Raw genomic sequence first — 25648 nt, 5'->3', positions numbered from 1 at the left:
CCATGCTGTACACGAGTAAAGGAAATGAATGGAATACGAGATGGTGACCTTGTTTTGTTTGCTTTGTTTTCCTTGCTTGGTTGTTTTTCCTCCTATTGCTTTTCAGTAGTGCGCCTTTTGCTTTGCTTTCCATTGTCTTTGTGTCTGTTTTGTTGGCTCTTTGTCTTAGCTGTTCCTTTCTTTGCATTAGCTTCTTCCTCCCAGAGGAGAGCATTCCTTGCCTTTTCAGAGGATGGTTCTTGGCTTTGCTTGGAGTTTCTCCCTTGCTCTTCATTCTTGGTTGCCTTACCTGGCTTTGCCTTCCTTGTCCCCTTGCCCCGGCCTTGCTCTTCCTTTGCCTTCACTTACCTGATGTGCTCTCTCCCTTGATTGTTCTGTTCTGTCTGTTCCTTTCTGGCTTCTTGAACTGCAGCCTCCTCTCTGGGCTTTCCTGCCGTGCTTGATGCATTTGCAGCTCCTTGGAGTTTCCCAGGTGGGTCCACGCCTCCTGGGCCTCCTTGCCTCTTCCCTTGTGGTGCTCTTGTGGCTTTTTCTCCAGCTGGCTGGATCCATCGCGGGCCTATTGCCCCATTTTCTCGGCATTGGTGTATGTAGATTGTTCTCTGTCATCTTCCCAGGCCTAGATGCTGAGTTTTTGCCTCTTCCAGACTCTGTTGTCATCTTTGCTTTTCCGTGAGAGTGTATTCTGTTCTGTTATCGTTGGTTGCTTGTTTTTGAATTTGGTGTTTGTTGTTGTTTCATTTATTGTTGTTGGCTTTCTTTGATGTGCGTGGGGTTTTTTGTTCTTTTTTTCAGTTTGGTGCTCTTTTTCTTTTTTTTGCTGTTCCTTTCTTTGCACTGTATTTTTTTCCTAGTAGCGTTTCTATTCCTTTCTCTTGTACTAGAAATTTTAGCTCCTAACACTAATCCAAATGTATAAACCACAAGTCTGAACTCTAAATCACACAGGTGTATGGGAACTGTATAATCACAGCCTGACCCCCTGTTTGACTACCTGAGGCGAGTGCTGAGTCAGCTGCAGGGGCACAGGTGATGGCAGTTTCGACCTGAGTGACCGTAAGGGGTGGACCCTGGCTGCAGCCCTGCTAGACCCCATGTAAGGGCTGACTCCCAAGGAGGAAGGATCTCTATCTGGAGGTCACCCTTAGTGGAGCCCTTCTGCGCGCCCAGGGTACGGGTAAGCTTTTTATGTCATTCCTCCTTTGGAAACGCGCTCATCTCTCTGCTCCTTTACCTATTTGCCTTACAATCTGTTTGCCCTGCACACAGGTAATGTTTAACCCTCCTAATGGGTAGCCCTTATCTTTTTCTGTAAATGCAACAGGGATAGGGTTAGCCCTCATCAAGTAAGGGCCACCCTTAGTCCTAACAGCAAAGGGTAGCCCTGAAGGATTCCCATTTTGGTTATGGTTAACTCTAATCGGATGTGGTAACCGTTGACCTGTCACTGAAGGGAAGCCCTTCATCCTAACCTACTATGGTAACTCTTCATCCTAAACGCTAGCCTCTAACAGTAACCTTTAAGCCAATCCTTAGGGGTTTTCCTTCAGCCTTTGCACTGACTGAACTTGGTAGCATTTCCACGTGAAGCCTTATCTAATGCAGTAACCCGCCAATCTGATGCCAAAGGGTAACGGTCCGCAGTTAGTAGTAAGACTAAATAGTAGCACTTAACCGTAATCCAGCAGGGGATGAGGGCGAGCTTGTCTTCTGCCAGGGCGAGCGGCTGCGGGCAGTGCATCTCCCAGCTGAGGTGCCTGTAAACATCTGCCAGCTGTCCTTGTGGACGGCCCGTCATCGTCATGGAAACTGATTGTAACAGCACAAAGGTTCCAGGAGCGTGGGTGATGTCAGCTGTGACATCCTCTGGGGGGCCTGGAGCCGCCCTTTTTTGGCCTTGCAGCCCATCAAGCCAAAGCCTGCTGTCCTGCACGTGGTCCCACCGGGCAGAAACTCTTGGGACGTAGGAAGGTTCAGGGGAGGGGACAGATGCCTGAGGGCATTCTTTGATTCCATCCCAAGAGTTGTTTTGTCTTTGTTCTTTCCATGTCGTGTGGTTTTCCTTTGCTTTTCCTTTTGCTATTTAACATCTTTTCTTTCTTTTATGCTTCTTTCTCTGTTGCTATGCCTTGCATTGCATTGCATTGCTTTGGTTATTTGTTTTTTTTTCCCTTTGTTTCGGGCCAAGCCGCAGGGGCTGCTAGGGCAATGTCCTCACTTGGAGGGGGAGGCTGGGTTTCCCATCTGAGGGCTTCATGCACAAATAGCAAGGAAAACTCAGACACAGAGCAATCCTAAGCAAAGGCACGCCTTTTCTGAGACACTGTCTCAAGCTCCCTGAGCTCTTTTTTCCTACGAGGTAACTCCCCTGCTTTTTTCCATCTCTTATTACAACAAGAGAGATTTCCATCGCTCTTACAACAGCTCGCCAAATAATGTTCTTACCCACAGAAGCTTTCCCTTTTCCCTTTTCTCAGTAAGAGTCGCTTGAATCCCGGGCTGATTCCCTAAAACCAAGTGTAATTGTTCTCCTTCCCAGAAACCAGTCACCAACAGAAGTTGTCCTGTTAGCCCACATCCACCAAAAATCTCTCAAATACACTATTCTTACAGCCAAACCAGACCATTTTCTGTTCACTTGCAGTGCACTTACGGACCGTATTTCTAGTCTTGTTCCTGCTGAGGTAGTGGTAAAGAAACCCCAGTCTGCCTGACAGCAATACACTGCTCAGAGTAAAGCTGCTGGAGCACACAAAATGCTGTCAGGCGTCCGAGCTGAGCAACAGACTTCATTCCTGAATTGCACAGCTACCAGTAGAAGTGACCTCCACGCTGTTTGGCCTGTCCAAGGAGTTCACAGCAGCTCTGAGTACCCCCATTTCTACACAGAGTGGTATCCCCCGTCGGCTATCAGCTGCTACTGTAAGCCTTTTCTGCTGCTTGAAGCCAGAGGGGCCAGACCCAGCTGGCCCTTAGGGACCTCCTTTGACCCAGGCCTCCGAACGGAAGTGTACCACTGGTTAACCCAGAATGGCAACTGTAGACCAAGGCTATCACAGGCACAGTTTTCCCTTAGCCAGGGAGCGGAAAGGGACTCAGTCCAGTAAATGAAGATGGAACTGCTTACCCCTTTGTGAGGAGGAGGGCTCACACCATACTAAACAAGAGCAGAATTTGAAGCAGTGATCCTTCCCTTGGGGCAGCCAGCCCTGAAATGAGGTGAGGGAGGGGTGGAACCAGGCTGCACCCCTTTGTCATCCAGGTGAGTTGCTTCCCTCTTTTTGCTCCTGAGCAGAACAAGATTTGATGAGGAGGAAAGCCTGTGAAGTCCAAAAAGACTGCTTTCCTACTTCCTTCCCGTTTGTGTTAGCTGGCTGTCACGGAGTGATCTAGATCAGTGTATGCCTGTGGCGGGGCAGTGGGCCTGTTTTCCTGTGTTTGGCTTTGCGATGATGCTGTCTTGAGTTCATGTGCTGGACTCTTGTATTTCGTGTCTTTGTTTTGCTTTGCTCTGTTTTCCTTGTTGTTTGACGTTCTTTTGTCAGTCTTGCTTTATTGCTGCTCCTGTGTTGCAATACCTTGGTTATGTTCAGATGTGGTGATTGATACTTTTCCCTTTCCCATTCTTGGAACTCTTTTCTCCCTCCTTCAGGGTGTTCCTCTTTGTTTCTCGGCTTTTCAGGTGATTTGGCTTTGCCTTCCTTGGCTTTTTGGAACTTGGGAAAAGGTACCGAGGTGCATGGATATGGAGAAGAGAAGCTCTCCTGCTGTGGCTGAGAGGTGATCCAAAGGAGGCCTCCCGAGCAAGCACCACAAAGGCAGCTTGCTTCTCCAGAGGCTGCAGCATAAGCTCGTGTTCCTTGTGGAGGACTCCGTTGTGCATCTGCAGGAGCTGCTTTGGCATGGAGGATTTTGTGGAGTTGCTGCCAGTCGTTGCTCGGATGAAGTGAGGCTTTTGTCCTTGTATCTGTGCAGGAAAGCAGTGCGGAGGGAACGTGTGTGGTGAGATGCTGAGGAGAGATTGCCTTCCTTGCCCCAGCAGGCTGCTTGTGTCCTGGTGATGCACGGTGACGAGAAGGCTGCTGTTCTGTGAGTAAGCCTGCCACGTGGGAGTAATGGTTGTGGCCTTTTGGGCAAGTCTCTGAGGAGAGGTCTTTGGGCAGGCTGGTTGTTTTGCTGGGCAAGTGCTGTTTCAGTTGTTTGTTGCCGTGCTTGGTTGGTGCTTGTTTGAGAAATAGTGGTCCTGTAGACGAGCAGTGCTCTGGCAGCAGGGGAGTGAGAAATGTCATGTCCACCCAGTCTTCTCCACGAGCCTTACGCTGCCTTTCCCCAGTGTCTGTAAATGGCTGTAGAAATGGCAGGGGGAGAAATGGGGAAGAGGGGAGGTGCGGTTTCTGTGCATGCTGTGTCCACGGAGCAGGTGTCAGCTCCTAAGAGCTGGGAGCCCTGCCGAGCGTCCTGGGTTTGTTTTGCTTCCTTGTTGGAGCTGTTGGGATGCTTTTGTGGGTGCTTTGTGCGTTTGAAGTCCCTGTGCACTCTGCTGAGACAACTGGTGTCCTAGGGAGAGCCCCGCTGCCCCCTTTTTGTTCGGGCTGTTTTCTTCCCTCTGGAGGTTAAAAGGGCCTTCAGAAACCCAGCAGTACAACTTGCTGCTGCTCCAGCCTGTCAAGTGGAGATGATGAAGTGTGACGGCCATTGGGGCAGGGAGGAAAGCAGCTAAGAAATGGTGTTCCCGTAGACTGTGTGGAGCTTGTTGTTGTGAAACGGTCCCTTGTGCTGCCAGAATCTCTCTGACTTTCAGTCATGGCCTCTTCCTCCTGGCTTTCAAGATGTTCAGAGGCATTGCTAACAAAGAAAGAGCAGAGCTCTTCCTAGGCCATGGCAGAGTTCACCTTTCCAGGTGTATGCCAGAGCATGAAGCATGGTCAACAAGCACGGGGTAGCAGCGAGCTGGAAACAGGGGAAGCTTCCACAGAGCCCCCCGCTGGAGTCCCAGGGTGATGAGCTGAAGCTGATTTTGGCAGCATGAAAGGTGGTTTTCCGGGATGTGTGCCGTATAGGGCTCAGGGCTGTCACTGGGGTTGCTTTCACAGGACCCCCCCCAGCCCAGCTCAGGACCCCCGGTGAGTCTGTGGGTGACAAATGTGTCACTGAGAGACAGCATCAGGGTGGGAATGCGTGGACCATAGCTGCCCAGGGCAGAGCCAAGCGGTGCTGGGTGGGGGGGTCAGCCCCGAGGAGAAAGTCTCCCCCACGGAAGACATGGATTGCTTAGCTCCCCACTAAGCTCCCATTGCCTCCCAGTATTGTCTAGAGTCTTCTTGTGCAAACTCAGTGCCCCCCAGTGCTGCCCATGCGGCCCTCAATAGCCTCCCAGTGCCCTGCAGTGGGCTTCCCAGTGCCTCCAGTACTGCCCAGTGCCCCCAGCTCAACACACCCACTGCTCAGTGCGTGACCATCTCCTTCCCCAGGAACAGCACAAGGCAACAGAGACGTTGACAGCAGCGATGGTGATGGAGATGTTCAGAGTGGAGGAGCTGTTGGCTCGCTGCAGCCACCCCAGCATCCCCGGAGGTGGGCACGGGGGAGCCTGGGGGGGGGCTTTAGTGCTGCACAAACGACTGCAGGCAGAGGTGTAGGAAAGCGAACGCCATACGTTTAATAATTTAACGTACAACACAGCAAATAAATGACTGATATTCCCAACCATTTCCCACCCTAACAATTGTTTCTGATCCCACCCCCTACAATTCCCACCCTCTAATCAATTTCCCACCCCGCAATCAATTGCTCACAACCCACCCTCCTCCCCCCTTCCCCCCCGCTCCCTCCCACCAATAGTTCCCTCCCTCTGCAGAAAACCTCCCAGCCCCCCAAATTCCCACCCCAACAATTCCTTCCTCCAAATTCCAACAACTTGGGAGTGTAACGTGATCAGAGTACAATTTCTCCCCCAGAATTGCCACCCCACAGAATTCCCTCCCCCTCCCCCCATCTTCAATGCCAGCAGTTACAGGATGTCCAATCATTTTTGATGCCAACCATCTCCCACGGCAGCCATTTCTCACCCCAGCAGTTCCCCACCCCCCAAATTCCCACCCCAACAATATTCACAGTACAGCCATTTCATTTCTAACCTCAGAAAGATCCCAGTGCCCTAAGAATTCCAACACCAAATTCCCATCCCCCCACCCCGGATTCCCACCCCAACAATATCACAGTACAGCCATTTCATTTCCAACCCCAAAAAGATCCCAGCACCCCAAGAATTCCCACCCCAAGTTCTCACCCAAGAGTTCCCACCCCAAATTCCCTCCCCCCCCCATCCCACCCCGCAACCATCCCCTCCCCACCCTCAATTCCCACCCCCCAGCCTACATTTTCCCACCCCAAAGCTTTGACAGTCCAACCCTTTGGCGGTCCATCAGCTTCAGAGTCCCGCATTGCCCCAGCCCAAGATGCCGTTTGTGGACAGCCCAGTTTTGGAGGGGTAGGGCTGGGGCCGGTGCTGGTGCCCCCGGAACACTGCCGCTGCTCTCTGGGCATGGTGGGGGCCAGCGAGGAGCCCAGGGCTCCAGGGAGCCGTCTTGGTCGGCTATGGCCACGTCTCCTGCTCCAGCAAGTGGGCCGGTTTCTTGGTGCGCTCCCGCTCGAGCCGCTGTTGGGCTGTGATGGGCACCCCATCAGGGCACAGTCCTCCTGCTGCCCGCCCACCGTGCTGACACAGCCAGCTTGGCCTAGCGCCGGTGTTTGTGGCCTGGGCCATCGGGGCAGCGCGGCAGCTTCCTCTTTGTGGCTGGGCCGCTGCCAGTGTGCTGCTCGTGCCCGGTGCTCTTGCTGTTAGTGGTGGTGCAGGCGGGCGCTGGGCACTTGGCTGGCTCGGTGCTGTCCTCGTGGTGCATGTCTGCCAGCCGGCAGGAGATGCATCCGGGTGGCAGTGCCAGGCGGGTGAGAACCACCCGGGGCTGCCTCCGCTGCACCTCTTGGATCAGACGTGCAGTGCGGGCAGCAGAGGTCCGCTGCACCTCTTGGATCAGACGTGCAGCGCGGGGCAACAGAGGTGCGGGGGCAGCCAGGGGGGTCGGCAGTGCCAGGCGGGTGAGAACCACCCGGGGCTGCCTCCGCCGCGCCTCTTCCATCAGATGTGCAGTGCGGGGCGACGGAGGCGCAGGGGCAGCCAGGGGCGTCGGCACGGGCAGCTCAGGGGATGCTGGCTGCCAGCAGAGCGAGTTGCTGAGGAGCCCTGATTCAGGATGTGTCCTCTTTGCTCAGCTCCCTGCTGGCCCCGGAGGAGTCCGAGTGCTCTGTGCTGGAAGAAGAGGAGTCGAGGCTGCTGGAGACATCAGGGCTCAGTGGCTCCGTGGCAGTGATGCGCTGCATCAGCTCTTGCGTTTGGCAGCTGTTTGCAATGGCTTTGGTCCCCTCTCTTGTGACACCGGGCAGGTCCTGCTTGTGCTGGGGGACCTCCAGAGCACTCTCCAGAGCCGCTTCTGAAAAAGCAAGAACATCCCCCCGAACGATGATGGCAGCCTTCCCACAGCCACTCGGTGCAGGCAGCCGCAGCCACCTCTGTGGGTCACCTGTGCGGAGCACAGTCTCACCGTCAATCCAGGTGAGCAAACGGTCCATTTCCACATCATCGTTGTCAAGTCTGTGGGTGCTGGGTGTCTCTTCTGGAAAAGGCAGAAAATGCCCAGCGGGGCAATGGCAATGCCGGCTTTCCCACGCCCACTCAGTGCAGACACCCCCCCAGCAGCTCTGCTGCCCCTCCGAGAGAGACTCACCGTTGTTGATCCACGTGAGCAGGTCATCGATGTCTGCGTCGTCGTACAGGATGCCTGTCTTGGATGTCACTTCTGGAAAAGGCAGAAAATGCCCAGTGGGGCAATGCCAGCTTTCTTTCCCACACCCAGTGTGGGTGGGTGGGTGGCTGGGTGGGTGCCAGCAACCCCCCGCCAGCTCTGCTGCCCCCAAACTCACCGTCGTTGAGCCATGCCAGGAGATGCTGGATGTCCGCCACGTCCTCCGGGATGTCTGCGCTCGCTGTGGCTGCTGGAAAAGCAAGGACATCCCCAGTGGGGCAATGCCAGCTTTCCCACAGCCACCCGGTGCGGACAGCCTGCCGCACGCCCCGCAGCCCCCAAACTCACCCCCTGAGTCCAGCGCTGCGGTGCTGCAGCCGAGCGGAGCCGTGGCGGGATGGGGGCACCCGTCGGTGGGCGCTGGGTGCCCCTGGTCCTCCGTGAGCACCACGGCGTCCTGAAAGGGCTCCATCGGCGACTCCCAGGTGGCGGGCAGGGTGCAGGGCACGGGGAGCACCTGCTCCTGCAGTGGTGGTACCTGCAAAAGAACTGGCGGGGGGCCGGGGCGGCCGGGGGCCTGCGGCAGGCAGGTGCCTGCGGGCTGCGGGGGCTCCCCGTGGAACACGGCCCCAGGCCACAGCCCCATCGGCTGCTGGGGCAGCAGCGTCCCTGCCAGCAGGGGATGTCCCCAGCAGTGAGCAGGGGCAGTGGGGGGAGCCATAGCTGGGTGCAGCCCCCCAGGTAGCAGCTGCAGCAGCGGTAAGTGCAGCCCCACAGTTGGGGGCAGGCCCCCAGGTGGCAGTTGAGCCCCAGTTGGGGGCAGCCCCCCAGGGGGGAGCTGCGCTGCCTGTCCCCAGACACCTGGTACCCCAGGCCAGACAGAGGCCTGAGGCGCCAGGTAGGTGGCAGTGGGGACAGGGAGGGCTTGGGGTGGTACCGGCATCGGTCCGCGGATGGTGGGCTGCATCCAGGCGGGGTCCGGTGGCGGCACAGTCGCTTCAGGGAAAATGGCGTCGGGTGTCAGAGGCACCGTCAGCGCTCCTCGAGGGATTCTCTCTGTGGGGAAAGGCCAAAGCAGGCTCTGGGGTGGGCTCTGGGGTGAGCTCTGGGGCGCTGGGGTGGGATCTGGGGCACAGGGCTGAGATCGGGCTTACAGGGCTGGGATCTGGGTTGCTGGGGTGGGATCTGGGTTACGGGTGTGATATCGGGGTTACAGGGGTGGGATCTGGGGCGCTGGGCTGAGATCTGGGCTGTTAGGGTGGGATCTGGGGCGCTGGGGTGGGATCTGGGACACTGGGGTGAGCTCTGGGTTACAGGGGTGATATTGGGGTTACAGGGGTTGGATCTGGGGCGCTGGGGTGAGATCTGGGGCACAGGGGTGGGATCTGGAGCGCTGGGGCCAGCTGAAGCATGGGAGCAGGGGAAGCCTGCTGCCTTACCTGCCATGACAGCTGGAGAGTGGCAGTTAGGGGAGCCCCTCCCCCCAGGGGGGTTGCGTGACCGTTGGGGTCAGCCCCTTTCCCCCGGGCTTGAGATGGTTGCAGTTTTTGTCGCCACAAAGACCTTAAAGACCCTCAAGTCTAAGCACAACCTAACCATACCAGCCTAACTCTAACAAGCCCCTGCTCAATCATGTCCCCGAGCACCACCTGGTTTTCAACACATTCAGGGATGGTGACTGAACCAGCTCCCTGGGTGGAATAGGGAGCCCATCAGGTCTCCCCTCAGCCTCCTTTTCCCCACACTAAACAGCCCCAGTTCCTTCAGTCACTCCTCCGAGGGCATATTGTCCAAGGCCTTCCCCAGCCTTGTTGCCCTTCTTTCAACCTGCTTCAGCACCTCAACGGCCCTTCTGTGCTGAGGTGCCCAAAACTGAACACTGCACTCGAGGTGAGGCCTCGCCAGTGCCGAGTCCAGGGGCAGGATGACTTCCTTAGTCCTGCTCACCACACCATTCCTGAGCCAGGAATTGTGGTTATGCCATTGGCCTTCTTGGCCACCTGGGCACACTGCTGGCTCATCTTCAGCCACCTGTCCGTCAGCACACCAAGGTCCCTTTCAGGGATCAGGCAGCTTTCCAGCCACTCCTCCCCAAGGAGGACTGGGGGGACGCCTGGGGTTGTTGTGACCAAAATGCAGGACCCGACGCTCGGCCCCATTGAAACTCATCCAGTTAAGCTGGCAGAGTGAAGAGAGGCAAAAAAACAAGCAGGCAAAGAGCAGAGCTGTCCACAGGGGGCAGGGCTTGGGGCAGGGCCTGTGCCGGAGGGTGGTGCAGCACAGTGGTGGCCTCGGGGCCCAGGCTGGAGGGGGCCTGGCACAGTTGAGGCCTGGTGTGGGCCCAGAAGGAAGGGGGCCCAGGCACAGGTAGAGCCTCGGGGCCCAGGATGGAGGAGAATCAGGCTCAGTTGGGGCTGTGTTGGGGCCCAGGATGGAGGAGGACCAGGCTCAGTTGGGGCTGCTTTGGGGGTTGAGCTGGAGGGGGCCTGCTTTGGGGTCCAGGATGGAGGAGGACCAGCTCAGTTGGGGCTGCTTTGGGGGTTGAGCTGGAGGGGGGCCTGGCACAGTTGGGGCTGCTTTGGGGCCTGGGCTAGAGAAGGACCAGGCACAGTTGAGGCCTGCTCTTGGCCCAGACCTAAAGGGCCCAGGCACAGCCAGGGCCTTGGGGCCCAGGATGAAGCAGGACCAGGCCACAGTTGGGGCTGCTTTGGTGCCTAGGCTGGAGGGGGCCTGGCCACAGTTGAGGCTTCGGTCTGGGCCCAGACAAAAGGGGGCGCAAGCCCAGCCAGGGCCTTGGGGCAAGGATGGAGAAGGACCAGGAACAGTTGGGGCGCTTTTGGGGCCCAGGCGGTCGACGGCCCTGGCACGATTTGGGCTGCTTGGGGCCCGGTATCGAGAGGACCAGGCTCAGATGGGGCTGCTTTGGGCCCAGGCTGGAGATGGACCTGGCACAGTTGGGGGGGCTGCTTTGGGGTTGAGCTGGAGGGGGGCCTGGCACAGTTGGGGCTGCTTTGGGGCCCAGGCTGGAGATGGACCTGGCACAGTTGGGGCTGCTTTGGTGCCTAGGCTGGAGGGGGGCCTGGCACAGTTGAGGCTTCGTCTGGGCCCAGACAAAAGGGGGCTCAAGCCCAGCCAGGGCCTTGGGGCACAGGATGGAGAAGGACCAGGAACAGTTAGGGCTGCTTTGGGGCCCAGGCCGGTCGACGGCCTGGCACGATTTGGGCTGCTTTGGGGCCCGGTATCGAAGAGGACCAGGCTCAGATGGGGCTGCTTTGGGGCCCAGGCTGGAGGAGGACCTAGCGCAGTTGGGGCCTACTCGGGGCTCAGTCCAAAGGGGGCCCAGGCACAGCCAAGGACTTGGGGCACAGGATGGAGGAGGACCAGGCACAGCTGGGGCTGCTTTGGGGCCCTGGGCTGGTGGGAGGCCCGGCACAGCCAGAGCCTTGTGGCTGCACTCCCTCTGTACAGTTCAACCTTGATCCATAATCTGAAATGGTAACTGTAGTGAAAGGCAGTAGGTGATCCAGCTGCTTTCCTGTGTTTTAATTTTTCTAAGTATGGGGAAGGACTCAAGCTAGTAAACAAAGAGCCCTTTCTGAAGAACAGGACTCAGAAAGTATTAGCACAGAGCAGATCTCCCAGTAGAGATTCTTCCCCTTAGACAGGCAGCCCTGAAATGAGGGTGGGGAGGGCTGGAGCCAGGCTCCACCCCTTTTTTGCCCAGGTGAAATGCTTGCAGCTGTGCTCCACAGCAGAACGTGTTTTAATGAAGCCTGTGGAATCCAAGAATCCTTTCTTCCTTCTTTCTCGTTTGTGTTTGTTGCCTGCAGTTCCAAGCAGGTGGACTCTCAGTGTCTTGCAAGTGACAGGCTAGCAGCAGCAGGTCCAGCCAGGAGGCACAGCACCCTGCAACCTCCAGGTGAGTGACAGCAGGCAGGCAGGCAGGCCGGCCTTTGGGCTCTGCAGGGTCGTTGTGTGGAGCATTATGCCCAGGAACAGCTGAGTGTAAAGATGATGTGCGAGCTGCAGAGCTAAGCATAACGGAGAGGCCCAGCGGCTCAGCTCGTTTCCCAGCGTAAGGCAGGAAATAAGAGCCACGAGGGATATGCAGACGCTTTCTGCTTTTGTCTGTTGCCTCACTCCTTCTGCCCCTGTCAGAGGGGAGGAACGAGCTGCACGTGCACAGAGACGTTGCTCTCACGGCCACTCCCCCCTCAGGTTGGAGCATTCCTGGCTGCAGGATGGGCAAACCGAAGTTCTTGCCTGATTGGGTCTGTGAAGCTTAAAAAGGGACACCAACTATGGCCTCTTGGCTCATGAAGTGAGAGAGGGGATGCTGTGCTATTGGGCTGCAGTCAAGAGTCTGAGAGAGTCTGTGTTATGTGAGATTTGAGAGACAGTTCTGGGGAGTGTGGGAGCAGTGCAAACGTGCGAGGGTGCTTTTCCTTTCAGGGGCCTTTGTGCACCAGCAGATGTTGATGCCCTAGAAGCACGGTGCGGAGCACATCCTGGGCTCAAGGTGCCACGGACTGGAAAATGCTGCTGTGGCGGAGTTCCTGTGTGAAGACAAAACTCCCAGTCGCCCAGAAATGTGGAGGCAGAAGAGCAGTGACAAGGTATCTACATGTCTATCTGTGTATGTGCACAGCAGGCCCAGCTGCCCCTGCTTCCTCCCTCCACGGGATCTGCTCCTGCTGCTGCTGCTGCTGCTGCTGGAGTCTCCTCTGGCCACGGTGGCGTGGGGCGAGTTCTTTTGTCAAGCAGGATCTACCGTTTGTCAACCCCTTGTGACCGGGCCTGATCCCCTGGTTGACCTTTAATGAATCGCAACGTTATCCATCCCATAACCTACCCTGGCACCGAGGTAAGACTGATAGGTCTGTAGCTCCCAGGATCATCTTCTGGCCCCTTCTGACCTTGAGACCTCATGCGGCTGTCTCTAAAGTGTCTTGCCCACCTCTTCATCCTGGTTGGGTGGCCTGTAGCACACTCCCACGCTAACGTCAGTCTTACTGGCCTTTGCTTTTATTCTGACCTAGAAGCTCTCAGCCCTATCATGGCCATCGTTCATTTCCAGACATTCCCATTCTTTCTTAACGTAGAGGGCTGCACCACTGCCTTTCCTGCCTTGCCTCTCTCTTTGGAAAAGTCGCTAGCCATCCTTCACAGCACTCCAGCTGTGTGAGTCAGTTCCACCACGTTTCTGTGATTTCCAAGTGACTTTTCTCCTGTTTTTTGATTCTAACAAAAGCCACTTAGGATTATTTTTATTGTTGTTCTTTTTTTAATGGCAGGCATTGTGTTCAACTTAGGAAATGAACGCATGAAGAATAGCTTTGTTTGCATGCTGGTAACTGCTGAGGCTTTGGCTGACGACAGCTTTCAGCTGCACCTGAACTAGGCTGGATTTGTCTCCTGCTCTCCATAGGTGAGTATTTCTCTTTCATACCTTTGAAGCAGCTTTGTACACAGCTTAAGTGATGGGACAGGAATGACTCCAGTATGGTAACAACGTGATTTCTAGTGTTTTGGTACGTAGATTCAAGTCAGTCTGGGTCCATTTCAGACAGCATCGTCTCACATCTGTTTGTTGTCTCATATCAAAGGAATTTTTTCTCATTTGGCTACATACATACTCCACCCATAGTTTGCGTATTGTCTTCTTAGGGTGAGGTTTGCCTGCTGAACAGCAAGACAAAAGAAGCTTAAATTACAGAAGCAGAGAAGCAAAGGCAGCTTAGAGGCTCAATACAGTACGGATCAGTTAGAGTATGACTTGGAAGTTGTTGTGTTCTGGGTCTTAGGTGGGATGAGATTTGGGTGTGAATGTTACAGCCAAGTGTTTTTCCCTTGTTCATTGTTCACCTGCTGCCATGCAAGCCAGCTCTTCTTTTCCCTGCCTCTGCTTTTCTTGTTGCATGCATATGCATCGCAAAATCTCTGCACAGATTTATTTTCCCGTTTTAAAAGTGTATAGCTAGAAGTGGGGCTTATCTCATCGTCTGATGGAGATTGGTTGTGTATGGGGGAGTTTGTACGAATTATTAGCATCTCACCAAAAGCAAGGACCAGAAAAAGAAAGAAAAAAACACCAAACCGCCCTAAAATCTGCCCAAATGACTATAGCGGAGCCAGCAGGAAATATTACCTGCAGTTTGCAGAGTCCTCGTTTTGCTCAGCACTGACTGGATGGGGTTAACAGTGACCACTAATGAAGGAGCTCTGCTACCTGTCTCAGCAGTGCTCCAGTCTTTGTTGCTGCGTTATGAATGCACTGCTCCTCCTGACACATTGCAGGATTCAGGCTGGGAGCAGGTATGTCATCACCTGACTTGACCACATGTAACTTGATGCTAGAAATACACCACGTCCTCCCTCCGTGCATGGCAAGAGATTGCTCTCTTCTCCTCCAAAGGCAGCCAAAGTAACTTCTGTGTGATGACTAGAGGGAGAAAACTTGGTGTCACTCCTTGCAAGTCCTGTGGCAGCCAGATATTGTGTTAGCCACTCACAGGTAGCGTGTCTTTGGTATCAGGGTGTAAGAGAATGAACTCTGTAGGAGCGCTGCTGTCATAGGCCACCAAGGGCCCGGGATGCCTGGCTGAAATTTGATGTTGCAGATACCTTGGTGTCACTGGAATCCATGGAGTTGACACAGTCCTGTGATGGCTGGATTTCTGCTTTCGAAGGGTATTCCTTTCTGTTTCTCAACTTTTCGGGTGATACTGCTTTGCTTTCCTTGGCTTTTTAGTACTTCCTATTTTGGTTATTGTTTCTGGAATGGCTTTGCTTTACTCCTTGGTTTTTCTTTTGTATCTTTGCCTTGCATTGCTTGTGAGTTTTCATTTATTCCTTCTCTTCAGCGCTAAGCGTTGGTGAGTGTTTTTCTCTTTGTACTGTGTTTGGCTTCTTTGGTTTGCCACGATATACACGAGTAAAGCACATGAGTGGAATACAGAATGGTGACTTGTTTTAATTGCTTTGTTTTCCTCGTTTGGTTGTTTTTCCCCTGTTGCTTTTCAGTGGTGCGCCTTTTGCTTTGCTTTCCATTGTCTTTGTGTCTGGTTGTTTTTTTTGGTTCTTTGTTCTCGTTACCTGTTCCTTTCTTTGCATTAGCTTCTTCCTCCCTGAGAGCATTCCTTGCCTTTTCAGAGGATGGTTCTTGGCTTTGCTTGGAGTTTCTCCCTTGCTCTTCACTCTTGGTTGCCTTACCTGGCTTTGCCTTCCTTGTCCCCTTGCCCCGGCCTTGCTCTTCCTTTGCCTTCACTTACCTGATGTGCTCTCTCCCTTGCTTGTTCTGTTCTGTCTGTTCCTTTCTGGCTTCTTGAACTGCAGCCTCCTCTCTGGGCTTTCCTGCCGTGCTTGATGCATTTGCAGCTCCTTGGAGTTTCCCAGGTGGGTCCACGCCTCCCGGGCCTCCTTGCCTCTTCCCTTGTGGTGCTCTTGTGGCCTTTTCTCCAGCTGGCTGGATCCACGCGGGCCTATTGCCCCATTTTCTCGGCATTGGTGTATGTAGATTGTTCTCTGTCATCTTCCCAGGCCTAGATGCTGAGTTTTTGCCTCTTCCAGACTCTGTTGTCATCTTTGCTTTTCCGTGAGAGTGTATTCTGTTCTGTTATCGTTGGTTGCTTGTTTTTGAATGTGGTGTTTGTTGTTGTTTCATTTATTGTTATTGGCTTTCTTTGATGTGCGTGGGGTTTTTTTGTTCTTTTTCTCAGTTTGGTGCTCTTTTTTTTCTTTGCTGTTCATTTCTTTGCACTGTATGTTTTTCCTAGTAGCGTTTCTTTTCCTTTCTCTTGTACTAGAAATTGTAGCTCCTAACACTAATCCAAATGTATAAACCACAAGTCTGAACTCTAAATCACCCAGGCGTATGGGAACTGTATAATCACAGCCTGACCCTCTGTTTGACCACCTGAGGCGAGTGCTGAGTCAGCTGCAGGGGCACAGGTGATGGCAGTTTCAGCCTGAGTGACCGGAAGGGGTGGACCCTGGCTGCAGCCCTGCTAGACCCCATGTAAGGGCTGACTCCCAAGGAGGAAGGATCTCTATCTGGAGGTCACCCTTAGTGGAGCCCTTCTGCGCGCCCAGGGTACGGGTAAGCTTTGTATTTCATTCCTCCTTTGGAAACGCGATCATCTCTCTGGTCCTTTACCTATTTGCCTTACAATCTGTTTGCCATACACACAGGTAATGTTTAACCCTCCTAATGGGTAGCCCTTAAGCCTTTTCTGTAAACGCAACAGGGATAGGGTTAGCCCTCATCAAGTAAGGGCCACCCTAACCTTCATCCTAACCTACTATGGTAATTCTTCATCCTAAACGCTAGCCCCTAACAGTAACCTTTAAGCCAATCCTTAGGGGTTTTCCTTAAACCCTTACTCTAACTCAGCTTAGAATCACAGAATCGCTAAGGTTGGAAAAGACCTACAGGATCATCCAGTCCAACCATTCACCCTTCACCAATGGTTCTCGCTAAACCATGTCCCTCAGCACAACATCCAAACGCTCTTTGACCACCACCAGGGTCGGTGACTGCACCACCTCTCTGGGCAGCCCATTCCCGTGCCTGACCACCCTTTCAGATAAGCACTATTTCCTAACGTTCAGCCTCAATCTTCTGTGGCGCAGCTTGAAGCCATTCCCTCTTGTCCTATCACTGTCACCCGAGAGAAGAGGCTGACCCCCAGCTCACTACAGCCTCCCTTCAGGTAGTTGTAGAGAGCAGTAAGGTCTCCCCTGAGCCTCCTCTTCTCTAGACTGAACAATCCCAGCTCCTTCAGCCGCTCTTCATAAGGTCTGTGCTCCAGAACCCTCACCAGCTTTGTTGCCCTCCTCTGGACACGCTCCAGGGCCTCGATGTCTTTCTTACAGTGAGGGGCCCAAAACTGGACACAGTACTCGAGGTGCGGCCTCACCAGTGCTGAGTACAGGGGAATAATTACCTCCCTGTTCCTGCTGGCCACACTATTTCTGATACAAGCCAGGATGCCATTGGCCTTCTTGGCCACTAGGGCACACTGCTGGCTCATGCTCAGACTAGCGTCAGACAACACCCCCAGGTCCATTTCCTATACACTGTCTTCCAGCCACTCTGCCCCAAGCCTGTAGCGTTGCCTGGGGTTATTGCGGCCAAAGTGCAGGACCCGGCATTTGGTCTTGTTGAATCCCATCCCATTGGCTTCAGCCCAGCTATCCAACCTATCCAGATCCCTCTGTAAGGCCTCGCTACATTCAGGCAGATCAGCACTTCCAGCCAGCTTGGTGTCATCTGCAAACTTACTGAGGGGGCACTCAATGCCCTCATCCAGGTCATCAATAAAGATATTAAAGAGGACAGGCCCCAGCACCGACCCCTGGGGAACACCACGTTTGACCGGTCGCCAGCTGGATTTAACTCCATTCACCACCACTCTCTGGGCCCAGCCCTCCAGTCACTTCCTTACCCAGCCAAGAATGTATCTGTCCAAGCCACGATCTGCAAGCTTCTGGAGGAGAATACTGTGGGAGACAGTGTCAAAGGCTTTGCTGAAGTCTAGGTAGACCACATCAACAGCCTTTCCCTCATCCACCAGATGGGTCACTAGATCATAGAAGGAGATCAGGTTGGTCAAGCAGGACCTGCCCTTCGTGAACCCATGCTGGCTAGGCCTGATCCCCCGCTTGTCCCGCACGTGCCGCGTGATCTCCCTCAAGACAATCTGCTCCATAATCTTCCCCGGCACCGAGGTCAGGCTAACAGGCCTGTAGTTCCCCGGATCCTCCCTGCAGCCCTTCTTGTAGGTGGGAGTCACATTGGCAAGTCTCCAGTCTTCTGGGACCTCACCCGTCAACAAGGAGCGCTGATAGATGATGGAAAGCGGCTCAGCTATCTCCTCCGCCAGTTCCCTCAGCACTCTCGGGTGAATCTCATCCAGTCCCATGGACTTGTGGCAGTCCAGTTGGAGTAGCAGGTCTCTGACTGTTTCCTCCCAAATTATGGGGGGTTTAGTCTGCTCCCCAGCCAAGGCTGCCAGGTCAGAGAGTGGAGAAACCTGAGGATAACCGGTCTGTCTTTTAAAGGCAGATGTAAAGAAGGCATTCAGAACATCTGCCTTTTCCTTATCCTCCGTGGTGACGTTCCCAGCCTCATCCAGTAGAGAATGGAGATTCTCCCTGGTCCTCCTCTTGCTGTTGATAAACTTGTAAAAGAGTTTCTTGTTCCCTTTTACCCCAGCAGCCAGGTTGAGTTCAAGCTGGGCTTTAGCCTTTCTGATTTTCTCCCTGCACATCTTAACAACTTCTTGGTATTCTTTCCGGGTTGCCCGTCCCTTCTTCCACAGGAGGTGGATTCTCTTTTTCTCCTGGAGCCTCAAGAATAGTTCCCTATTCATCCACGCCGGCTCATTTTGCGGCTCAGGGGGACAGCCTGCTCCTGTGCCTTTAAGACTTCCTTCTTAAAGAGCAACCAGCCATCTTGGACCCCTTTGCTCTCTAAGACTGAGCCCCAGGGGACTCTCCCTACTAGTCTCCTGAACAATTCAAAGTCTGCCCTCCGGAAGTCCACGGTAGCAGTTTTGCTGTTCCCCCTCCTGCCTCTACCAAGAATCGAGAACTCTACCATGTCGTGGTCACTCTGCCCAAGACAGCCCCCAACCTCTACGTCTCCCACCAGACCTTCTCTGTTTGTGAACAGCAGGTCTAACGGGGCAGCTCCTCTTGTAGGTTCTCTTATCATCTGCATCAAGAAGTTGTCCTCCATACATTCCAGAAACCTCCTAGACTGCTTCTTCTGTGCTAAATTGTATTCCCAGCATATGTCAGCAAAGTTGAAGTCCCCCATGAGGACAAGGGCTGGGGATCGCGCAGCTTCCGCCAGCTGCTCATACAACACCTCATCTGTCTCTTCATCCTGGTTTGGCGGTCTCTAACAAACGCCCACCAGGATGTCTGCCTTGTTGGCTCTTCCCCTGATCTTAACCCATAAGGATTCAACCTTCTTTTCCCCAGTCATAAGTTCAGTAACCTCAATGCACTCTTTAACATAGAGAGCCACTCCACCACCCCTTCTTCCCTGCCTATCCTTCCTGAAGAGTTTGTAGCCATCCATGGCAGCACTCCAATCATGGGAGTGGTCCCACCACGTTTCTGTAATGGCAACTAGGTCATAGTTTGCCTGCTGCGCAATGGCTTCTAACTCTTCTTGTTTGTTGCCCATGCTGTGTGCATTGGTATAGACACACTTTAGCTGGGCCTCTCTCCTCACCCCTAATCCTATTATCGCTCCCCCAGGCTCACCTCTAGCAGGCCTGGTTTTATCCCCTTCCCCCCTCATGTCTAGTTTAAAGCCCTCTCTACTAGTCCTGCCAGCTCCTGGGCAAGGATCCGTTTCCCCCTTTGAGACAGGTGATACCCATCTGCAGACCTCAGGCCAGGGGCCGAGTAGACCGCCCCATGTCCAAAGAACCCGAGATTCTTGTGCTTGCACCAGCCTCTCAGCCATGTGTTTATGCGATGGGTTTTCCTGGTTATTGCATTGTCTATCCCTGCCACTGTAGGAATACCTGCAAAAATTACTTGTATGCCTGCATTGTCATCTAAACTCCCCAGCCCCCTAAACCTTGTAGCATTTCCACGTGAAGCCTTATCTAATCCAGTAACCCGACCATCTGATGCCAAAGGGTAATGGTCCGCAGTTAGTAGTAAGACTAAATAGTAGCACTTAACCGTAATCCAGCAGGGGATGAGGCCGAGCTTGTCTTCTGCCAGGGCTGCTCTCAGCCCCAGGGCACGGCGAGTGGCTGCGGGCAGTGCATCTCCCAGCTGAGGTGCCTGTAAACACCTGCCAGCTGTCCTTGTGGACGGCCTGTCGTCGTCATGGAAACTGATTGTAACAGCACAAAGGTTCCAGGAGCGTGGGTGATGTCAGCTGTGACATCCTCTGGGGGGCCTGGAGCCGCCCTTTTTTGGCCTTGCAGCCCATCAAGCCAAAGCCTGCTGTCCTGCACGCGGTCCCACCGGGCAGAAACTCCTGGGACGTAGGAAGGTTCAGGGGAGGGGACAGATGCCTGAGGGCATTCTTTGATTCCATCCCAAGAGTAGTCTTTGCCTTTGTTCTTTCCATGTCGTGTGGTTTTTCTTTGCTTTTCCTTTTGCTATTTAACATCTTTTCTTTCTTTTATGCTTATTTCTCTGTTCCTTTGCATTGCACTGGTTTGGTTGTTTGTTGGTTTTTTTTTTCCTTCCCAGAAATCAGTCACCAACAGAAGTTGTCCTGTTAGCCCACATCCACCAAAAATCCCTCAAATACTCTATTCTTACAGCCAAGACAGACCATTTTTTGTTCAATTGCAGTGCACTTACAGACCGTATTTCTAGTCTTGTTCCTGCTGAGGTAGTGGTAAAGAAACTCCAGTCTGCCTGACAGCAATACATTGCTCAGAGTAAAGCTGCTTGAGCACACAAAATGCTGTCAGGCGTCCGAGCTGAGCAACAGACTTCATTCCTGAATTGCACAGCTACCAGTAGAAGTGACCTCCACGCTGTTTGGCCTGTCCAAGGAGTTCACACAGCTCTGAGTACCCCCATTTCTACGCAGAGTGGTATCCCCCGTTGGCTATCAGCTGCTACTGTAAGCTTTTTTTCTGCTGCTTGAAGCCAGAGGGGCCATACCCAGCTGGCCCTTAGGGACCTCCTTTGACCCAGGCCTCCAACGGAAGTGTACCACTTACCCCAGAATGGCTACTGTAGACCAGGGCTATCACAGGCACAGTTTTCAATTGCCCAGGGAGCGGAAAGGTCCAGTAAATGAAGATGGAACTGCTTACCCCTTTGTGAGGAAGAGGGCTCACACCGTACTAAACAAGAGCAGAATTTGAAGCAGTGATCCTTCCCTTGGGGCAGCCAGCCCTGAAATGAGGTGAGGGAGGGGTGGAACCAGGCTGCCCCCCTTTGTCATCCAGGTGAGTTGCTTCCCTCTTTTTGCTCCTGAGCAGAACAAGATTTGATGAGGAGGAAGGCCTGTGAAGTCCAACAAGACTGCTTTCATACTTCCTCCCCGTTTGTGTTAGCTGGCTGTCACGGAGTTATCTAGATCAGTGTATGCCTGTGGCGGGACAGTGGGCCTGTTTTCCTGTGTTTGGCTTCCTTGCTTTGCGATGATGCTGTCTTGAGTTCATGTGCTGGACTCTTGTATTTCGTGTCTTTGTTTTGCTTTGCTCTGATTTCCTTGTTGTTTGACGTTCTTTTGTCAGTCTTGCTTTATTGCTGCTCCTTTGTTGCAATACTTTTGTTATGTTCAGATGTGGTGATTGATACTTTTCCCTTTCCCATTCTTGGAACTCTTTTCTCCCTCCTTCAGGGTGTTCCTCTTTGTTTCTCGGCTTTTCAGGTGACTTTGCTTTGCCTTCCTTGGCTTTTTGGTCCTTCCTCTTTTGGTTCTTGTTCCTGGATTTGCTTTCGTCTTCGGCTTTCCTTTTGTATTTTTGCCTTGCATTGCTTGTGAATTTCCCTTCTTTTCCATGCTAAGCACTGTGCGACGTTTAGGGGTGGGAAAAGGTACCGAGGTGCATGGATATGGAGAAGAGAAGCTCTCCTGCTGTGGCTGAGAGGTGATCCAAAGGAGGCCTCCCGAGCAAGCACCACAAAGGCAGCTTGCTTCTCCAGAGGCTGCAGCATAAGCTCGTGTTCCTTGTGGAGGACTCCGTTGTGCATCTGCAGGAGCTGCTTTGGCATGGAGGATTTTGTGGAGTTGCTGCCAGTCGTTGCTGGAAAAGAAGGGTGACTTGTGGGCTCTGAGGAGGGGATTTTGTGTTTTCATGGCATACAAATGCATTCCCTTTTCTGATGTGTTTTTGTGCATTGGTGTTTCAGGCGTGTGAGTGAGGACTCTCCGCTGGAATTTGTACCGAGAAGAGCCCAGGTGAGGAATGGAGCAACGTGCCTTGGTGCTGTGTTTGACTGGGGGAGCGGGCAAGGAGGAATGTTTGTAAAGGTGTAGTTGCTCTGGATTTCACTGAGCGGGACGAGTCTGGGCTGAAGTTTTCTGTCATTCTGTTTGTTGCATCGGAACGGCTGCCTCGGTAGATTGGAGGGAGGGAGGGAGGGAGAGGGAGATTTTAAAGCTGGAAGCAGTCCAGAGCAGATGGCATTTCTGCCTGCTTTGATGACGCTGTTCAAAGTCTTTGGGTCTGCAGTGCGGCTATGCAAGGTCCTGATTCAAAGGCAGGATTCAATCCAGTCGCAGCTCATTGCGGGCAAATGCTTCTCTTAAGTGGTCTTCTGAATCAGCAGTGTCAGGGATTTTACAGTGTGTGTGTTGCTGTGGCTGGCAGTCTTTGCAGTTAGGAACGTCTTCCTGTGTTTTTCTGTTCCGAATAGGATCCCATCCTTGAGCTGCATTAGAAGCAAATTGTGATATCATGTGCGGTAAGAAAGGGCAGAGGAGCAGGCTCCTCCGGGTGGTGATCACGTCAGCAAGCTGTTGGAGCTGAAGGAGCATTTGGACAATGCTCTCGGAGCTCGGGTTTGCATTTTGGTGGCCCTGTGTGGGGTGAGGAGTTGGACTTGGTGGCCTTTGTGGGTCCTGTCCAACTTTGGCTGTTCTCTGGTTCTGTGAGCAGCGGACAGGGCTGATTTGGCGCAAGCTCCCGTTCCACGTTCAGCATCGTAGGTGCTGTTAGGAGCTGAGGTGGGTGCCGTGGCAGGCGGCTCCTCAGTGGTGGTACTCCAGTGATGGGGGTCATCCTGCCGTGTTTCTGGGATAGCAACAAGGTCACAACTTTCCAAGTGCATCAGTGTTTCCAACTCCTTCTGCTTATTTCCCAGGCCGTGTGCATTGTCATAAAGGCACTTCAGCTGGGCTTCCTGTCTCACGGCCTTTCTTTTCTGGAGGATCTAGGATTCCCTAGAACATCCTCCTGCTCTTCTCAGCAGGAGGATGTTCTAGGGAATCCTGCTGTTCTAGGGAATCTACTCAGCCACTTCCCCGGGCATCCCATTCCAGTGGCTGTCCACTCTTCCAGAGAATCAGTTCTTCCTCATATCTCCCCTGAACCTCCCCTCGCACAACTTGAGTGACTGGAAAAGGAGAGACATAAACCCCATTTTTGAAAAGGCCAAAAGGAAGACCTGGGGAACTACAGGCCTGTCAGTTGATTATGAAGGAAGTCTTCAGGAAACTATAGTAAAGCAAGCCGAAAACAGAGGTGATTGGTGACAGCCCTTACTTCACTAAGGGCAAATCATGCGTGACCGATTTGTTGTTCTTCTACGATGGCATTATAGCATTAGTGGGTAAGGCTGAAGCCTGAGCTTCTGCTGTCATCTATCTGGACTGACGTGGATTTGACAGATGGACAGTTGAGTGGTCCATTAATTGACTTAGCTGGACAGTTAGACTGAGTGGTTGCCGTCAACCATTGTCGCTCATTGTGAAGGCAGAGACCAGTGGTGACCCTCAGGAATCCATTGGTGGAGCTATTCAAGAAATATTTAGCTGTGGTACTAAGGTACGTGGTTTAGTGGGCAATATTGGCAGTAGGTGGACCGTAGGAGTAGAAGATCTGGAGAAGCGGAGGCTCAGGGGAGATCTTCTCTCTCTCTATAAATCCCTGAGAGGAGGCTGTGGCAAAGTGGGGATTGGCCTGTGCCCCCAGGTAACAGCGATAGGAAAAGAGGGAATCAGAATCACCAAGGCAGGAGAGGATCTCCAAGGTGATCGAGTGCGACCGTCCACCTACCACCGCTTCCCCACTAAACCATGTCCCTTAGTTCAGCATTTAAACATTTCTTGGACACCTCTGTGGATGGTGACTCAACCACTTCCCCGGGCAGGCTGCTCCAGTGCCTGACCACTCTCTCTGAGGATAAATTATTCTTAATATCCATCCTGAACCTCCCCTGGCGCAACTTGAGGCCATTCCATCTCATCCTATTGATAGTGAGATGGGAGAAGAGGCCAACTCTCACCTGGTCACAACCTCCTTTCAGGGAGATGTTGTGAGCTATGAGCCCTCAAGTTGCGTAACCGTTGGGGTTATGGCAACTGATTGAAAATGATGGGATGGAAAGTAATGAGTTTCCTCATAGGAGACACTCATCTTGAGCTGTCAATCTGAAGAAGTGCAAACAGATGCGGACAAAGGAGAGTCAATGCGGTGTATTGAAAAAACATGCAAGGACATGACACATAAGTTGCCAGGTTTGTGGGAAGGTCATATAGCGTACCTCCCCATATTTATTTTTCAGACATCATCCTCCGTGCTAGTGAGGCTTTATCTGCTTGGTTTTCAGGGCAAGTTTCACATTCAGGGATATCCTGTGCAGTAGCGTCCTTGTTGCAGACCCTGTTTCTGTATTGCGTCTCTTCCTCTGTGACACCCCAGGGGTGTCACGGGCCCGCTGAGCAAGAAGAAATTCCTTGTTGAGGTTGTCAAGGCACTATGAAAGTTTTCCCGGCAAAGCTGTGGATGCCCCGTCCGTGGAGGTGTTCAAGGCCTGGTTGGGTGGCGTCCTGGGCTGCCTGGCCCAGTGGGTGGCATCGCTGCACACAGTGGTGGGGTTGGACGTACCACTTGTTTAACGTCCCCTCCAAGCCAGGCCATTCTATGGTGCTGTGATTCTACGATGTAAGTGTGACAAACGTCAGCTGTGGTTTTCTGTAGGTGTCAGGGAATGGTCCCCCACGGTGATGGTGCCCAGAGCAAGGGACAGAGCTCTGCGCCTACCCTGGGAGGACTCTCACCCTCCTGAGCTGCCCAACAGGATGTGTTCACTGGGGGAGGTGGCTGCACTGCAGCTTCGCTGCCACGGTTGCGCCCAAATAGCCCCTTCTCTCCCCAGCAGAGGTGCCCCAAGCAGCGACCCCAGGCAGCCCTGGTGCAGCGCATCACAAGACAAGGGGTACACGGGGAGCCTCCTACCCAGCATCACGAGGCCGTGAAGTCGCAGTGCCCCACCTTGCTGTGCTGAGCCGTGAGGTCATAACGCCCATCTGTGACGTCTGTCCCGAGCTACAGGATCACTGTGTGCCTGCCCCGACAGCAGCACTTGCTGTGGCTGCAGCAGCTGTGGTGGCAGCATGGCACGAGTGTGGGGGTCCGTGGCCCCTGTCCGTCTCGTTGTTGTCCTCCTCCTTACCGCTGTGTGTTCCCTGGAGAGCTTTGCTGCTCCGTGGCGAGCACCGGGAGCAGGTGGGTGGGCAGAGAGGGGGCCAAAACTGAGCAGCACTGGGGGCCAGAAGTCAGGCTGTATCCCCATGGCGCCAGAGCACGGTTCCCTGGGGCCTGCTTTCCATGGTGGGCAGATGGTGATGGGCAGCACCTCAGGGGCCAGGAAAGAGCCCGTGGCAGCTCTGCTCCCCAGGGCTGGTTCCAGCCGTTGTCGGGCCGTGACTTGGCCTCTTGCTGGCTGGAGCACAGCCTTCATCCTGGGAGTTGTCGTAGGGGGGAAGTTTAGAGGATGTGTGCTGGGAAAAGTGTGAGCGTTTCTGACCCAGCCTCATGGCACTCCCCGTAGTCGAATGCCAGTATTCAGCACAGCCCTGGCTCGCAGCGCAGAGGAAGAGACAGGCATGGTTTCCTCCAGTGTGACCTTCCTTTGTGTACGTGAGAGATCTCCCAGTAAGAAAGCCCCGAGGGGCTGTATCTTCTTCCACACGGTCCATGAGGCATGTGGAGAGAGTATTTTGTAAGCTGCCGGGTGCCAGCCAACAGGTCCTCCTGGCTGCTCTGCAACTTTGGAAATCACGGCCTGAGTCTTTCTTCCGTGCCGTTACCTGACCCACCTCCGGCTACTAAGGGAGAAGATTGCAACATGCAATGGGAACTAGTCTTGTCTGTTCTTCTTGATTCTAGATGGCGCCTTTG

General features: G+C 53.6%; 2 long non-coding RNA genes across 2 annotated transcripts; both read left to right on the top strand.

The window, feature by feature from the left end:
* Window positions 1-1153: 1153 nt before the first annotated feature.
* On the top strand, window positions 1154-25648 carry LOC121107158. The gene is made up of 3 exons (XR_005840776.1): window positions 1154-1177; window positions 3683-3727; window positions 21339-25648. It is a non-coding gene; the product is annotated as an uncharacterized LOC121107158 (long non-coding RNA).
* LOC112531420 lies at window positions 12425-13791 on the top strand. Its single transcript, XR_005840777.1, has 2 exons — window positions 12425-12983; window positions 13097-13791. It is a non-coding gene; the product is annotated as an uncharacterized LOC112531420 (long non-coding RNA).

The sequence above is a fragment of the Gallus gallus genome, chromosome 18, assembly GCF_016699485.2.
Source record: "Gallus gallus isolate bGalGal1 chromosome 18, bGalGal1.mat.broiler.GRCg7b, whole genome shotgun sequence".
In the NCBI taxonomy this organism is placed as follows: domain Eukaryota; kingdom Metazoa; phylum Chordata; class Aves; order Galliformes; family Phasianidae; genus Gallus; species Gallus gallus.
The sequence above is the reverse complement of the archived record's forward strand: the minus strand, read 5'-3'. Positions and strand labels throughout refer to the sequence as shown.